This window comes from Lissotriton vulgaris, chromosome 12, assembly GCF_964263255.1.
Source record: "Lissotriton vulgaris chromosome 12, aLisVul1.2, whole genome shotgun sequence".
NCBI lineage: Eukaryota > Metazoa > Chordata > Amphibia > Caudata > Salamandridae > Lissotriton > Lissotriton vulgaris.
The window spans coordinates 497,640,639-497,653,144 of NC_141700.1; positions in this window are offsets into that span (position 1 = coordinate 497,640,639).

Genomic DNA, 12,506 nt, shown 5'->3' on the forward strand with positions numbered 1-12,506 from the left:
AGCAGCTTGCTGTTTGGAGTGTACATCTACGCAGTAGTGTTTGGTAAATGTATGTATGGTGGTCCATGTGGCTGCTCTACATATATCCTCTAGAGGGATGTTACCTAGGAAAGCCATGGATGCCCCTAGCTTGCGTGTGGAATGCGCTCTTGGGGGAACTGTTAAAGTGCATTTAGCCTTTTGATAACAGATTTGTACGCATTTAACAATCCATCTGGCTATACCGGATTTGGAAATATGGTTGCCTTTGTGTTGTGGAGAGAAGGCAACAAACAGTTGTTTAGTTTTTCTAAAGTCTTTTGTCCTGTCGATGTAATACAGGAGAGCTCTTTTAACATCTAAGGTGTGCAGTGCTCTGTCTGCCACTGAATCTGGGTTTGGAAAGAAAACTGCCAGTTCTATGTTTTGATTAATGTGGAACTGCGAGATTACCTTTGGCATGAACTTGGGGTTGGTGCACAGCACTACCCTATTAGCATGAATTTGTAGGTAGGGCTCTTGAATTGTCAGGGCTTGAAGCTCACTGACTCTTCGTAGCGATGTAATGGCTATCAGAAAGGCCACTTTCCATGTAAGAAACTGTATCTCACAAGAATGAAGAGGCTCAAAGGGGGGCCCCATGAGCCTGGTGAGAACGATGTTTAGATTCCAGACAGGCGAAGGAGGGTGTCTGGGAGGGATCACTCTTTTAAGGGCTTCCAAGAAGGTTTTAATGGCAGGCACTCTGAAGAGGGAAAGGTGCTGCCTGTTTTGAAGATAAGCGGCCATGGCAGCCAAATGTATCCTAATGGAACTATATGCTAGATTGCATTGATATAGATGCAGCAAGTAACATATGATGTTTTGCGTGGACGCATCTAGCGGATTAATGTCATTGTTGGAACAAAACGTTTCCATTTGGCTGCATAGCACGCCCTAGTTGTAGGTCGCCTTGCCTCTTTGATGATGTTCATACACTCAGGGGGCAAGTTGAGGTAGCCAAACTATGACCTCAGGAGCCAAATCGCTAGGCTCAACTGTTGCGGATCTGGGTGCTGAATGTCTCCATGGCTCTGAGTGAGGAGGCTGGGAGTGAGGCGCAGCCGTTGGTGAGGCACCACTGAAAGTTCCAGGAACGTGGTGTACCAAGCTTGCCATGCCCACGTTAGAGCAAGCAGGATGAGCGTCATGGAGTGCTGCCGCAGTTTGCGCGCCACCAGCGGTATGAGTGGGGCTGGGGGAAAAGCGTACACAAATCTGCCTGACCAGTTCATCCATATCGCATTGCCCTGAGACTGCGGGTGTGGGAACCTGGCGGCGAAGCTTTGGCAATTTGCGTTCTCTTTTGTGTCCAAGAGGTCGATCTCTGGATGACCCCACTGCTGGAAGTATGGCTGGAGTACCGAGGGATGAATCTCCCACTCGTGCATCTGATGACTGTGCCTGCTGAGCAGGTCCGCCATCTGGTTGTCTATGCCCGGGAGATGTTCCGCCATGAGGAAGATGTTCCTCTGAATGGCCCATTTCCACATGCTCTGGGCTAGGTGAGATAGCTGCGGGGAGTGTGTGCCTCCCTGTTTCTGGATGTAATACATGGCAGTCATGTTGTCCGTCCGGATCAACACGACCTTGTTGCACAGGTGCAACTTGAACGCTTTTAGTGCCATGAAGATTGCCATCAGCTCTAACAGATTGATATGCATCTTCCGCTGTTGTGTTGTCCATAGTCCCTGCACCGTGTAATGGTGGACATGCGCTCCCCAACCCTGGAGAGATGCGTCCGTCGTCAGCACTATCTGCGGGACAGGCTCTTGGAACGGTCGTCCCCTGCAAAGGTTTTGTGGATCCCACCAATGCAGAGAGTTGTATGCACGACCGGTCACCAACACTAGGTCTTGTAGATGTCCATGAGCCTGGTTCCACTGACGTGCTAAGCATTCTTGAAGGGGACGCATGTGCAGCCTCGCGTGCGGGACTATGAATATGCAGGAGGCCATCATACCGATGAGCTGCATGAACACCTGCACTGGGAGCGATTGTTGAGGCCTGAACCTCCGAATGAGCAGCTGCATGCTGTTGACTCTGGCAGAATTTGGCTGCGCTGTTGCCGTCAGAGTGTTTAATGTTGCCCCTAGGTACTGTTGCACATAGGCGGGCTGCAGGTGCGACTTTGCGTAGTTGAGTGAGAACCCTAGACTGTGAAGGAGGTGAATTGTGCGTGACATGTGGCTGGCACACTGCTGGGCTGACTTCGCCTGAACAAGCCAGTCGTCCAGGTAGGGATAGACATGAATGTGTTGTCTTCGAAGGTGCGCAGCCACAGTCGCTAAGCACTTGGTGAACACTCTGGGGGCAGTGGTGACCCGAACGGCAGGACCTTGAATAGGTAATGCTGATTGATGATTGTGAACCTGAGATATTTCTTGTGACTTGGGTGAATGGGAATGTATAAATATGCATCCTTGAGGTCCAGGGTCGCTAGGAAGTCGCCCTAACTGAGCAACGGCAGGACCTGCTGTAAAGTTAACATATGAAAGTGTTCTGAAAGTATGTATTGGTTGAGGGGTCTGAGGTCTAGAATGGGCCGCAGGGAACCGTCCTTTTTTGGGATTAAGAAGTACAGAGAGTACACCCCTGTACCTCGTTCTTCTGCAGGCACGAGCTCTATTGCCCCTTTTTGCAGCATGGAGAGTACTTCTTGCTGCAATAAGTGCATGTGCTCAGCGGACATAGGACGGGGCCTTGGGGGTAGGTGTTAGATGGTCGGGGCGCAGTAACAAGGCATCACTGTTTGTTGGGAGCGGAGGATCTGGCATTGTTATTGCCACGTCCTCTGCCCTTGGCGCTGTTCCCACGGTATCCACCCCTGGTATTCTTTGTATAGGTGGATTGCGTGCTCCCTTTGGTGTACTGGGCTTGCTGTAAAGCCTGTCCTCTAGAGGCTCCCCTATTACCGGAGCGACGAAAGGAACTGCCCCAAAACTGCTGTGACTGCAGAGCCCCCATGGATTTTGCTGTCTCAGTGTCCTTTTTTATCTTTGAGGGTTGTGTCTACCTCGGGACCAAAAAGGAAGTCTGGGTTAACTGGCTGGTTGAGCAAAGTTGTTTGAATTTCGGGTTTGAACCCAGAGATGCGGAGCCATGCGTGACGTCTTAACATTACACTAGTGTTAATGCCCCTAGCTGCCGTGTCTGCCGCATCCAGTGCGCATTTGATGGATGCATTAGAAATCAACTTCCCCTCCTGTATGATCATTTCTGCTCCCTCTTTGTAAACATCAGGCAGGTGTTGCAACAACTATTCTAGTGTGTCGTAGTGAGCCCTATCGTATCTAGCCAATAGGGCCTGTGTATTTGAAATTCTCCAAATATTAGCCGCCTGTGCTGCCACTCGCTTTCCAGACGCCTCCAAGATCTTTGATTCTTTGTCCGGAGGAGGAGCGTCACCACTAGTCTGCGAGTTTGCCCTCTTGCGGGCATTGGCCACAACGAGGGAGTCCAATGGGAGTTGGCCTTTGATGTAGGTGGGGTCCACTGGAGCAAGCCTATATTTTTTTTTAATCCTTGGGTTGATAACCCTTGCTTTTGTGGGTTCTTTGAAAATGTCCGCAGCATGCTTGAGGACCCCTTTAAGCATAGGCAAAGTCTTAGTGGAACTTTCAGAGGTGGAGAAAGTGTCAAATAAGAAATCTTCTTCCACAGGTTCTGCGTGCATTTCCACGGCATGGTTGAGGGCTGCCCTCTCTATCAAAGCGTTAAACGCCGTCGTGTCTTCAGTTGGCGAGGTTTTGCCTTTGTAGGACTGAGCGTCCGGTGCAGCTTGTGGATCATCAGGATCTACAGTTTGATCTACAGCATCAGACCACTGTTGAGGTTCTTCCTGATCAGTGTCAGCGTGATAAGTGAAGGCCGCCTGACCATAATCATCACCCATGTCCTCCTCACTTTGTGCTGGAGAATATGCCATTTGTTGTTGATAGGTCTCAACGTGTTCAAAGAGAACTGGTGCGGTGGCCGAGTCTTTCTTCCGTTTAAGAGGAATTTTATAACCCTCCAAGGGATGTTCAGGTGCGATCTTCCGTTTATGGATGGTAAGCCTGCCCGATTCCGAGTCGATGAAGAGTTTCGACTGGTTGTCGTACGAGGGTTCGTGGAACACAACCCCTTCAGGGGTGGGCTTCGAAGGCACAGACGTATTGGAAGGGTCGGTGCCTTTGTGGTGTTCGAGATGCTTGGCTCGAGCCGTCGGCGGATGACCGAATTTAATCGGAGGGTGGACGATCTTTTTGGAGCTCGCCGTAATGGTCGATCCGAGCTGCTTCGGCGACTCAGTAGGACGCTTGCTTGATTGCGTCGACTCGAGCTCCCAAAGCGTAGCATGCACGGCCTTAGGCGTCGATGTCACTTGCTGTTTCGGGTCGGCTTTGGTTTTCGACTCGAGATGTTTGCTCAGTAGCGGCTTGAGCGCCGAAATCTTCGGCTCGACGGCCTTCTTGGTCTTGAGGCCTGTGGCCTTGTCGCCATGTTTGTGCGTCGACGTCGACTGCGTCGAGGTGACGTGTTTGATGCTTGAGCTCTGCTTCGACGCTCCAGTCTTCGAGGCGACGGCCCCTTTCGACACCGAAGGGTCGTCGATAGACTTTGATTTGACTGGCGTCGACGTCGAACCGACGACCATCTTAAGTAGTTTCGGTTTCGATTTTGGCTCCGTTGGTTTCGGTTTCGATTTTGAAGAATCGACCAACGGCTCCTTTGAAGTATTCTTAGCCTGGCTTGGACGCGGGGCTATAGAATGTAAAGGAAGATCTTGGCTAAGGCCTTTCGGCGATGCTTCGACCTGAGCCGTAGGGAGCATAATGTCAGTTGTAGGCCCCGCTACTGCGGTTGGACCCGGCTCATCACTGGAGTCGTCATCGACGGCTCTGATGGCCCCTTCGTCGTCCCCTACCTCGACCACGTCTTCTTCGTGGACGTATTCCTCATCTTGCTCGTCCACCTCGAAGTTGGATTCATGCTCCGACGCTGGTTCTGACTGCTCGTCAGGAGCTTCTTCTTCCATTTCTTCCTCAGCGCCTTCTTCGTCACCGGCCTCGAAGATGTTGACCGGCTCGGGCGCCGACTTTTGCGCTGACTGTCTTGCTGCGCGTCAAACTTTAAGCGTCTTCTTGGAGCGGAACTTCGAGCAGGCCATACAGCTGGCTTCGTCGTGCTCGGGGGACAAACATTTATTGCACACAGGGTGCACATCAAGGTGGGGGTATTTCAAATTACAGACAGGGCATCGTTTAAACGGGCTCCGTTCCATCGTCGTCGTAGTCTGGGCCTCTGGTGTCGAAAGCGAAAAGAAGCCTCCGATGTCCGGTTCGAAGAACTGGAAAAGAAACAGGCACCGAACGAGACAATACCGACGCTTGGAAGGCCTTTTGGCCTTCGGAAAGAGTCAATACAAAGTTTCCGAACTAGAGTCGAGAAAGTACATCCGAACCCAATGGCGGAAAAAAACAATCTGAGGATGGAGAGGATGCCCATGCGCACTGTAGTCCAGGGGAGGAGCCACCTATCTCGTGATACTTCGAAGACTCTTCCAGGACAACAATGTGCAATCATCCGGACCTAACACTAGGCGGCGATCTATGAACAGATATGAATTCAGCAGCCCACATGCCTCGAACATATCGTTACACAAGTAGTAACTTGTGCATCTGAAAGAGACACGTTAGTGATAGATTCCTTACCTTAGAATAGATACCCCAGCAATACCAACCCAGTGGTGGTGGGTCTGCGAACCAATGATCACACCAGAAAGTCTTGGAGGACGGAACGGCCAAAGAAGCCATCCCTCCGGACTTGACTGTCCAGGCAATAATATCTTGCAAACGTGTGCAGCGAGGCCCTCGTAGCCGCCTGGCAAATGTCCTGCAAGGGCACACCTTGGCCCAAAGCAGTCGTAGTCGCTGTGGCTCGAGTGGAATGAGCCCTCAGCTCCACAGGGGGTTCCTTCTTAGCCAAGGAGTAACACACCTGGATACACAAGATGTACCACTGCGAGATGGTCCGCTTGTGCACCGCTTTCCCTTTCTTAGCGCCCACGTAACCAACAAAGAGTTGGTCATCCACCCGGAACTGCCGTGTGCGATCCAAATAAAATGAGAGCGCACATTTTGGGTCCAGACGGTGGAGCCTCTCTTCCTCTCTTGAGGGATGCGGAGGCGGAAAGAAGGTGGGCAAGGTGATAGATTGCCCAATGTGGAAGGCCGTGACTACCTTGGGTAGGAAGGAGGGCCTTGTCCGTAACACAACCTTGTCCGGATGGACTGAAATGAAGGGAGGTTTACAAGATAGAGCCTGGAGCTCACTCACTCTCCTGGCAGAGGTGATGGCTACCAGGAAGGCAGTCTTCAAAGTGAGAAGGCGAAGAGGGCAGTTGTGAAGTGGCTCAAAGGGAGCGCACATCAGAAATGTAAGAACCAGGTTCAAGTCCCACTGAGGCATCACGAAGGGAACAGGAGGGAACGTGCGTGTGATGCCCTTCAGGAATCGATTACCGATAGGGGACTTGAACAAAGAAGGTTGATCAGGCAGCCTCAGAAAGGTTGAAAGAGCTGAAAGAGAGCCCTTGATAGTGCCCAGAGCAGAGCCCTGCTGGCCAAGAGAAAGAAGAAAGAGGAGAACCTCAGAAAGAGGGGCATTAAGGGGATCCACAGCCTTTGCTGTGCACCATGCCACAAATCTGTTCCACCTGCAGGCGTATACCGACTTTGTGGAGGGACGCCTGGCTGCCAGAATGATGTTGCAAACTTCAGGAGGCAAGTCAAATGGCCTCAACTGTCGCCGCTCAATCTCCAAGCATGGAGGTGGAGACTGGACAGGTTCGGGTGGAGGACCGTCCCCTGCTGCTGCGACAGAAGGTCCTCCTGAAGAGGCAGACGATCCGGGGGATCGACTGACATACTGAGTAGCTCGGGATACCAATACATTCGTGCCCAGTCCGGGGCCACAAGGATGACTTGTGCCCGGTCGCGCGTGATCTTCTTCAGCACTCTGGGCAGAAGTGGTATAGGCGGAAAGGCGTACAACAGACCGCAACTCAACTCGCGACGAAAAGCGTCTCCGAGCGAGTGCCGCCTTGGAAATTCCAACGCGCAGAACTGATGACATTGCGCGTTCTCTACGGTGGCGAATAGATCTAACCAAGGCTCTCCCCATTGCAGAAAGAGACCTTGCGCCATGTCCCAGTTCAGACGCCATTCATGATCCATCATGCACCGGCGGCTGAGTTCGTCCGCCCTGGCGTTCAGAGAACCGGCCAGGTGTTGAACCACCAGAGTCACGCCCTGATGTTTCAGCCATTGCAAGAGGCGCAGAGCCTCCTGGTAGAGGGTCCACAACCCCACCCGCCCTGTTAGTTGCAGTACCACATGGCGGTGGTGTTGTCCGTGAACACCTGTACTACACTCCCATGGACAGAGGGGAGGAATGCCTTCAGTGCTAGACGAATCGCCCGCAGCTCCAGAAGGTTGATATGGAGCTGGGACTCCGCCGGAGACCAGAGGCCTCTGATCTCCGCCTTTCCCATGTGGCCTCCCCAGCCCTGGAGGGACGCGTCCGTCACAACTACGTGCTCCGGTTGGGGAAGGGAGAGGGATCTGCCGCTGACCCAATCGCGGTCCGTGAGCCACCACTGCAGCTGTCTCGCAGTGCCTTCCGAGATCAGGACATGGTCGGACAGGTTGCCCTGATGCTGGGCCCACTGAAACTTCAGGTCCCACTGCAGAGCCCGCATCCGCCACCGGGCGTGATGCACCAGAAGGATGCAGGAAGCCATCAGCCCCAGAAGCCGCAGCGTCAACCTGACCGAAACCCGGGATAAAGGCTGGAAGATTGGAATCAGAGCCTGTATATCCCGAACCCGCTGTTCGGGTGGGTAAACCCGAAACTGTGCCGAGTCGAGAACCGCTCCGATGAAAAGGAGCTTCTGAGAGGGACACAGGTGTGACTTCGGCACATTGATGGAGAACTCCAGCTGGTGCAGGAGATCCGCCGTAGTCTGGAGGTGGCTGACGACTGTCTGGGGCGAGCCCGCCTTCAACAACCAGTCGTCGAGGTAGGGGAAGACTGAGACCCCTAACCTGCGCAGATGAGCTGCGACCACCGCCATCACCTTCGTGAACACCCGTGGGGCGCTGATAAGGCCGAAGGGGAGCACGGTAAATTGAAAGTGCTCGTGGCCTACCGTGAACCGCAGGTAACGCCGATGGGCCGGCAGGACTGGGATGTGGAAATACGCGTCCTGCAAGTCCAACGCTACCATCCAGTCTCCTGGGTCTAGGGCAGCTAAGACCTGAGCCAGAGTCAGCATTTTGAACTTCTCCTTCCGGAGGAAGCCGTTGACGTTCCTTAGATCCAAGATAGGGCGTGGGCCCCCTTTGCCCTTCTTGGGTACCAGAAAGTAGTGGGAGTAGCAAACACGTCCTACTTCTGGCCCAGGAATGCGCTCGATGGCCCCCTTGGCCAAGAGGGCCGAAACTTCCTCCTGAAGGAGCCGCAAGTGATCACCCGATACGCGGTGGTGTTGCGGTGGCATGGCTTGAGGAGTCGTCTGGAAAGGGAGGGAGTAGCCCCTCCGGACGATCTGCAGCACCCACCTGTCCGAAGTGACAGTGCGCCAGTGAGAGTGGTGATGGCGAACCCTGCCCCCCACTGGCGTCACATGGGCCGAAAAGCACGGACTAGGAGGGTTTAGAGGCGGATGCTGCGGGGGAAGGTGTGGAATGACCTCGCTGTTGTCCCCGACCGCCTCCACGGCTGTTTCCACGGCCGCCGCCGCGCTGGATGATAGTCTGCGGCGAGTGGCTGGCGGCACGTGTGGGGACGCCCCTTCCTTGGCCACGAAAGGAGCGAAAAGCAGCCAATTGCTGGCCGTAGCCCTGGAGTCCTTAAAGCGCTCAAGCGCATGGTCTGCCTTGTCGCCAAAAAGGCGACGGCCATCTAACGGCATGTCCATCAGAGTGTTCTGGACATCTGCCGAAAAATTGGCGGACCTCAGCCAGGCGTGGCGTCTCACCGCCACAGTCGTTGCCATTGCTCTGCCCAGCGAGTCGGTGGTATCCAGCCCACACCGGATAGAATACTTGGCTGCATCTCGGCCCTCCACAAGGGCTTGGCCGAGTTTGGCCCGTACCTCCAACGGACACTCTGGGAGCACTTCCGCCACCGTCTCCCACAGAGAGTGGGTGTAGCGGCCCAAGAGGCATACGGTGTTGGAAGACCGCAGTCCCAAACTAAGGGAGGAGAATATTTTCTTTCCATAATTCTCATACCTCTTGGATTCCCTGTCCGGCGGAGCCGTCGGGAATGCTGTCTGGGAATTTGAGGCCTGGATGACCAGACTCTCGGGGTGGGGTGGGAGGACAGGAAACATGGTTCGCCGGGAGCCGGGCGGTGGCGTCTGGCCACGTTCCTATCTACGGGCGAACCCATAGCGGGCTTGGACCAGGTGCCCAAAAGAACGTCGATCAAGGCCTCATTAAAGGGCAGAAGAGGCTCGGCCGAGCATGACTGCGGTTTAAGGACCTCAGTGAGGAGGTTAGTCCTCACGCCTGCGACGGGGAGCTCAAGGCCTAAGGCCTTGGCAGCCCTCGTCAACACCACACCATAGGTTGCCCCCTCCTCCGAAGCCACGGTAGGAGGAGAGACAAAACCAGTAAGGTCCACCGGTGACAATCCAGAGCCCGAGGAAGGTCCAGCGGTGTCCCGCGGCACCGGGCCCGGAGGCGCCGGGGCCGCTTGACCTTGCGGCACAGGGCCCGAAGGCGCCGGCGGTGTCGGGACCGTCGGGCCCTGCGGCGCCGAGCCCGAAGGCGCCGGCGGCGTCGGGGCCGAAGCACCCGACGGCGTCGGAGGCGGAGCCCCCGACCCGCTAGTGCCCCCAGACGGGTCCGCTGGGCCCGGAGGAGAAAGGGACCTCATGGTCATGAGGAAGAGCTCAATCACCTCCGGCGTCGTGTCCTGCCCAGGGACCAGACGGTGTGGGGCGGAACTTGACACCCGCGACTCCGAAGGAGCCGCGTTGGCGGTGTCACCCGAACCCCTGGCCGCGTCGCGCGAGCGTCGGGGGGAGTCAGAAGAGCGATGACGCCTCTTCGACTTCTTGTGCTTCTTACCTGACGACGACTTCGACCCGAAGAAGTGGTGCCGACTCCCGGAGCTTTGGTGGCTCCGTCACCTCGACCTGTCCCTCGACCTCACGTGGGCCCAGGACCTCGGACCTCACGCGGCACGGGGCCGACTGCCGGAGTTCGAGTCGCCTGCGGGACCGCTCCCGCCTGGCTTTCGAAGATAGGGCCCGGCAGTCGGAGCAGGCCTTGTCGTCATGGTCGACGCCTAGACAGGTCAAACACAGGTGGTGGGGGTCCGTGACCGACATCGTGCGGTCGCACTCCTCACAGTGTTTAAATCCGGGCATCCCTACGGCACCGATAGGAGTCGTTAGACTTCGAAGAATGATGAAAAATGATCAAAAAGTTAGTCAAAAATTGACTAGGGTAAATGCTCTTTCCAGATCTGCGCTGGCTGGCGCGGAAAAAAGAAGAACTGACGTCAGCACGCGGAGGCGGCGTCTAAGTACTCCGACGACGTCATCACAGCGCCCACGACGCCTACCGACGCGCAAGGGTACTGCTACGCAAAAGTATCCGGATCAAGTCTGACGCCTGGGGATATTCTAAGGTAAGGAATCTATCACTAAAGTGTCTCTTTCAGATTGTTTGATTGATTCAGATGCTCCGTCCATCACCACCCCCTTTTGTACCGCTTTTGGCCGCCATAAGTGTGGCAGGGTATGCTCAGACTTGAGTCTCTTGCTCACTTTGCTACTGGATTCAAGCAAGCCGGGCTGAAGACGGCTGGAATGCCAGAAACCGGTCCTCGGAAGCTTGTTTCCGGTCCAGGGAAGACATGGCTTGGCAGTTCGGGCTGGACTGTTCCCATGAGGCACAGGGTCAGACTGATTTGCATATAGCCATGTCTGAACTGGGGTGGCAGAGTGGGCTAAAGAGTGGTGATGGATCAAACCCAGATCTTTTGACTGGGTGTGAGTGTTTGATTGATTCAGATGCTCCGTCCATCACCACCCCCTTTTGTGGCGCAATTGGACAGGCACAATATAAAACTTGCCTACTGCAGGAAACACATCTAACTAAGGTGACAGAATAGAGTGGCCAAGAGATGGGCATCTTATCGCCTAGCGTCCTCATATTCCTCCTATGCAAGGGGGGTTCTCATTTTAGTGAAAAACAGAGTGAGCTTTACAGCTCTCCAAACTAGTACAGACCACGAAGGACGCTGGGCAATGGTGATGGGGAAACTAGATAATGTCCTAATAACAATTGTCAATATATATGGCCCGGTGGTGGATGAAACGGCTGCTTACCACGATATGTTCAGAGTATTGCGCAACTGGCCTGAAACTGAGCTCCTAATAGGAGGAGATCTTAACACCCACTTGGATCCCACATTGGATAAATCTAACCCACAGGTTGCTCGGATGATTAAGGTTGCCCAATGTGTGCGAGATGGTATGCTTGAGTTTAGATTGGTGGATGTATGGCGGCACAGGAAAATAGATGTAAGGGCAGGAACACACATTACACCTGCGACTAATGGTTGGTCTAGACTAGACTATTGGCTGCTAAGTGGGGGGGCACATGACTGGGTCTCAGATGTCCATAACCTCCCGAGGACGTTGTCGGATCACAATCCGGTATTCATGTCTCTGAACATCCCCCACATCCCACACAAGCCCTTCACGTGGCGATTCCGTGCCGAGTCACTCCTCGACCCGATCTACGCTGACACCATAAACATGCCATTATCCAATACTTTGAGGTCAATGTGGGTTCAGTGGACAGCCAGGAAACATTGTGGGAGGCCTTCATAGCTACAATTCGAGGCACTTGCATTAGCACTTCTGCTGGGATACTACGGTACATAAGGGGCAGGCTATCCACAATTGAGAGACAACTGCGAGTGTTAGAAACCCAATATGAAAATACTCACTCAAAAGCCATTCTAGCCAGCATGCACAAACTCATTGACGATTACAACACTTTAGCGGAGACGGAGGTAAAATATCTATCCAAGCGCCACGTAGCCAGGCGTTACGGCGAAGGGGGGCGGCCGGGTAGAACATTGGCGGGGCGACTACGGAGCAGGGCTAGTTACCTCCCAGTAGAGCGTATTATAGACACGGACGGGCAGGCCCATTTTTCTACAGCTGACATAGTGGAGCAATTCCACCAATTCTACACCGCGCTCTACACTTCCAATGGAGGGATGGATGAACAGACCATGAACGACTATCTAGACGATGTGGCGTGCGCGTGGTTGTCAGATGTACAGCGAAAATACCTTAGCCTCCCAATAGATGTAGAGGAGGTGGTGAACGCCATTAAATCGCTCCCGAATGGAAAGGCTCCCGGGCTTGATGGGCTGACTGCCGAATTATACAAAGCGCATGCGGACATTTT